General features: G+C 36.1%; 1 long non-coding RNA gene across 1 annotated transcript; it reads left to right on the top strand.

The window, feature by feature from the left end:
- Positions 1-539: 539 nt before the first annotated feature.
- LOC136696849 (uncharacterized) lies at positions 540-3,261 on the top strand. Its single transcript, XR_010802645.1, has 3 exons — positions 540-838; positions 967-1,033; positions 3,130-3,261. It is a non-coding gene; the product is annotated as an uncharacterized lncRNA (long non-coding RNA).
- Positions 3,262-5,503: the final 2,242 nt, after the last annotated feature.

Genomic DNA, 5,503 nt, shown 5'->3' with positions numbered 1-5,503 from the left:
TACACTACCAATAGCTACACATTTATTTAGGTGTTCACTGTCCTTTCTCTCCCACTGATTGGAAACTGTGTTCATTGTCTGTATCTCTATACTGTTCACGTAACCTTTGTCCATGCGCTTGCACTTTAAATTCTCTCATCCTCTTTGCTAAACAATTAACAACACAGCATCAAACGTTTCAGTTGGCACTCCCCAATAACATATCCATGTTCTCTGTTGAGAAGAAATGCTATGTCTTTATATTTCAGTCCAAGATCAAAGTAAATTTCAACGAGCTGCTCCATAGTTCACCTGACACGCACAGCAAGCACATAATCAACAGCAAGCACAGTACTACGGAGCCCACAAAGTATTTGTGAGGTAACGCAATTGTGTTTGCGAAGGAACGCCAAAGTCTTTTTTTCCCCAGTTCCTTTAGGGGCTCCGTAACAAAGACAATTGTGTATCATAAAACATTTGCAAAGGAGCGCAATGTATTTGCGAGGGAATGCAATGTTTGCAAGGGAACACAAAATCAATAGTCTTTTTTTAATTTTTCCCCCAGTCCCTTTAGGGGCTCCATACCATTCCAAATCTAATTTGAGACTCCCATTTTTGTTATTTAGTTTATATAGAGTGTACATTTTAATTGTTTATCAGAGTTTAAGAGTATTGCATTTAAAGTGTCTAAATACTAAATGTTGGCTACCAGTTCTGTGATCACAAATGTAGTGTGTTGGTTTTTGTAATGCATATGAAATGACATCTTATTTCTCTGTACTAAATGTTTTAAATGTGGAGAGTCTCGTCGTGCCATGACTTTCAGGAAGTTGGCTGCATTTAAGGCTCACATTTACAGGTATCATTAAAACAGGAAAACTGAAACTAGACCTAGGCTATATCATATAGGTTTTAATTTGACATGTCATTGAAAACTGCAATGGTAAATGTTGAAGACTTAAAATAATTTATATTCTCATCATTTAGGCAAGTGCCACAGTTGCTGATTTTGAAACCCTTAACCTGCTTGTGAGTCCTCAGATGTTTATTCTGGGTATGTATATATAATTGCAAGATACTCCAGAATGACAAAAGTTTAACATTTGAATTAATTACAGTGGAATTTTTGACCAATGCAAGATATTTGCTGACAGTGGAAGGACAAGTGACCTATGTTTGCTCAAGCCTCCATTAATTTCTGGAAAGGCAGCCCTATTCACCTTGTACTAAAATTTCAATTTCCAATATCGACAGGAAATTTCTTTCTTTCTCTCTCTCTACTTGTTTACTTCCTTCTCTGAATTAAACTAGCCTCTATTTAATGTTATCTTACCTGTAATTTAAAGTATTATTATATATAAAAACCTTGAAATATGATAACTTTACTGATGCAGAAACCCCATGTATGAAAATGGATTAAAAAATTCTAAAATTATCTGAAGGTAATTGCTTTTTAATAATTTGACCCGTTTCTGTTGGATAATTCTTTATGAAATTATTATGAAGGGCAGTTACTGTTTACTGTCATTCATTCATCTGTTGCACCCATTTAATTCTAATCAGGGTCATTGTGGGAATTATTTGATGCAGTTGAAATTTGTGCTTTTGATATGTGAAATTAAAGGTCAAATACAGGATTTTCTGATTACTATGATACATTGAAATATTACATAGCATATCAGTATACATGACTTTTAGATCAGGTATCAAATGGAAATTGCAGTACTTTTGAAAAAAATGGTTTTGTTGAGTTCGTATTAATATCTATCCTCAGTCTTCACTACAAAAAGTGTGAGCAAGCGACAACTAGGGCTGGGCGATATGATCAAAAATTCATATCTCGATATGCCTAAAAGAAATGGAGATCTATGATACGAAATGACATTATGAAAGCCATAACAAAATACAATGTCAAAGTATTAGTGTTTATTTTTAGCACCAAATAGGACATGCTGCATTATCTAACTGTAATTATTAATGTAATTCACCCTTTACCTCACTCATTTGCTCTGATTACTTGCAGAAAAATAAAAATAAACATAGCACAAAAAGTAAGGAAATTTGTGTCTGGTTGATTATTTCTTTGTTGTAACAGTGCTTCTTGCCAATAAACCATATACCATTACTGTTACTTTCTCTTTTAAATGGTGCTACATTTGTAAGAAACATGCTTTTGTGAGATGAGCAGTAGAGCTGAGTATGTGGATTGCGCCAGTGAAAAATTTGTCAAATACTCACTGCCAGTGCCAAACAGCTTATTTTGTGTGATGGTGTGATGTGGCATCTCCTTCACTTGAAAAATGAGGTTTATCGTCATTGCAAGCAATCTCAATGCAGAAAAAGATATTGAGATGAAATTCTACAACCAGTGGCAATCCCATATCTCAACAGTCTGGGACCAAATTCTAACCTCCAAAATGACAACACTTGCCCCCACAGAGCGGTGTTTATCAGAGACTACCTCCAGAATTTGGTAGTGGAGAGGATGGAATGGCCTGCTAGCTCCTGACCTCAACCCCAATGAACACTTGTGGGATCAGCTTGGGAATGCTGTTCATGCCACAGTGACCAACACAACCACATGTGTGACCAGCAGTGTGTAACCAGGATGGTGACCATCATGAAGAGAAAGTCCTGGGCTGTTTTGGCTGTTTATGGTTCTTCCACACGCTACTGAAGCTCCTATTTGTTAAAATAATACATTGTTAAATTGCCAATATGTCTTGTTTCTTCAAACTTCAGTCAGCCAGTCACAACTCACCAAACGAGTCAATGACAGAATAAGCTCTTTGGCATCGGCAGAGAGGATTGGGCTAATGTTTCATTGGCACAATCCACATACTCATTTCTACTGCTCATCCCACAAATGCATGTTCCTTATAAATGTGGCACCATTTCAAAGGGAAATTAACATGATTCCAACAGTATAAAATTTATTGCCAAGAAACATTGTTACAACAAAGATATAATCTACCAAACAAAAATATCCTTATTTTTGTGCTATGTTTAATTTTAAAAATTGTCTTGCTCATGATGTCATCTGATCTTCCCCTTACTGTATCCTCTTGTGTACAAAATTTTTATTGCAACTTTTTTGTACCTTTATTTCCACATGCTATGTTACTAACTGTGGAATTTTTATTTTTATAGATGCCTCATTGGTACAAATCCCCAGGGGTGGTCAACGTAGAGAGCAACCAAGAAGTCCTGGACCATGCATCCGTGTGTATCCTTGCTTTAAAGAAACTGATGGACTTTGAATTAAATTTTATTTACAAACGGGATTCCAAAAAAGTTGGGACACTAAACAAATTGTGAATAAAAACTGAATGCAATGATGTGGAGATGGCAAATGTCAATATTTTATTTTTAATAGAACATAGATGACAGATCAAAAGTTTAATCTGAGTAAATGTAACATTTAAAAAAAATATATGTTCATTCAAAATTTCACAGTGTCAACAAATCCCAACAAAGTTGGGACAAGTAGCAATAAGTGGCGAAAAGGAGGAAATTGAGCATATAACGAACAGCTGGAAGACCAATTAACAATAATTAGGTCAATTGACAACCTGATTGGGTATAAAAAGAGCTTCTCAGGGTGTCAGTGTCTCTCTGAAGCCAAGATGGTAAGAGGATCACCAATTCCACCATTGTTGCGCAGAAAGATGTTTGTTGTGCAGCGATACCAGAATGGTGTTACCCAGCGTAAAAAAGCAAAGATTTTTAAGTTATCATCAACCGTGCATAACATCATCAAAAGATTCAGAGAATCTGGAACAATTGCTGTGCATAAGGGTCAAGGCCATAAAACTCTACTGGATGCTTGTGATCTCCGGGCCCTTAAACATCACTGCACCTTGAACAGGAATGCCACTGTCAAGGAAATAAAAGAATGGGCTCAGAAATACTTCCAGAGAGCATTGTCAGTGAACACAATCCACCGTGCCATCCGCCGTTGCCAGCTGAAACTCTACAGTGCAAAGAGGAAGCCATTTCTAAGCAAGCTCCACAAGCTCAGACATTTGCACTGGGCCAGGGGTCTTTTAAAATGGAGTGTGGCAAAATGGAAGACTGTTCTGTGGTCAGATGAGTCACGATTTGAAGCTCTTTATGGAACACTGGGACGCCATGTCATCCGGACCAGAGAGGACAGGATAACCCAAGTTGTTATCAACGCTCCGTTCAGAAGCCTGCATCACTGATGGTATGGGGTTGCATGAGTGCTTGTGGCATGAGCAGCTTGCGTGTCTGAAAAGGCACCATTAATGCAGAGAACTATGTTCAGGTTCAAAACATATGTTCAAAACATATGCTCAAAACATATGCTCCCATCTAGACGTCATCTCTTTCAGGGAAGACCCTGCATTTTTCAACAAGATAACGCCAGACCACATTCTGCAGCAATCACATCATCATGGCTACGTAGGAGAAGGATCCGGGTACTGAAATGGCCAGCCTGCAGTCCAGATCTTTCACCTATAGAGAGCATTTGGCGCATCATAAAGAGGAAGGTGTGACAAAGAAGGCCCAAGAGGCCTGTATTGGACATGAATGGGAGAGCATTCCTATTTCTAAACTTGAGAAACTGGTCTCCTCTGTCCCCAGACATCTTTTGAGTGTTGTAAGAAGAAGGGGGGATGCCACACAGTGGTAAAAAATGGCCTTGTCCCAACTTTTTTGGGATTTGTTGATGCCATGAAATTTTGAAACAACATATTTTTCCCTTAAAATGATACATTATCTCAGTTTAAACTTTTGATCTGTGATTTGTGTTATATTCTGAATAAAATATTAGATGTTGGCACCTCCAAATCATTGCATTCAGTTTTTATTCACAATTTGTTTAGTGTCCCAACTTTTTTGAAATCCGGTTTGTATTTAAAGGGTCATGTTCAACACAAAACTGACTCTAAGTCAGTAACATGTTGGGTTCACTGATGATATTTGAAATACAAAGTTTTAGCAATCCAGATTACATATTTTTTATTACATTTTTCATGATGTTTTACGGTCACTAATTGTGTTGTCTGGTAAGATCAAAAGTCATGTGATATAACGTAATGTTTTACTATAAAGATTTGGGCACCTTTCTTGTAATTCATCAAGGCAATAATGTAATTGGATATTGTGAAGTATTTTTGGTTAGGAAAAAAAAAGCAAATATCATAATGGGCAAAAATATTAAGTTCAAGTAAAAAAATAAATGATTTGAACATGTTATGTAGTACTTGAAATTTGTCCACATTTTGCATATATTCAGTTTTAATAAAGCGTGTTACTGATTTTAATTCTGAATGTAGATTTGGACTTATTTTGTGTATGTTATGGTTATAGTATTTTTAAAGTATTCATGCTTGGCAGGCTTGATTTTTTTTTTTTTTTTAATAGTAACACTATAATCTTAATACAAAAATATTACATGCTGGTATTGTTCAGTATATATAAAAAATGAATTGAATGTAATTTAGAAACTGTTTGTAATTAGTGTTCCTCTGTAAAAAGGTATTGTTTCTGAAAAAAG

Source organism: Hoplias malabaricus, chromosome 5, assembly GCF_029633855.1.
Source record: "Hoplias malabaricus isolate fHopMal1 chromosome 5, fHopMal1.hap1, whole genome shotgun sequence".
Lineage (NCBI taxonomy): Eukaryota > Metazoa > Chordata > Actinopteri > Characiformes > Erythrinidae > Hoplias > Hoplias malabaricus.
This window is presented reverse-complemented; position numbering and strand designations above follow the sequence as displayed.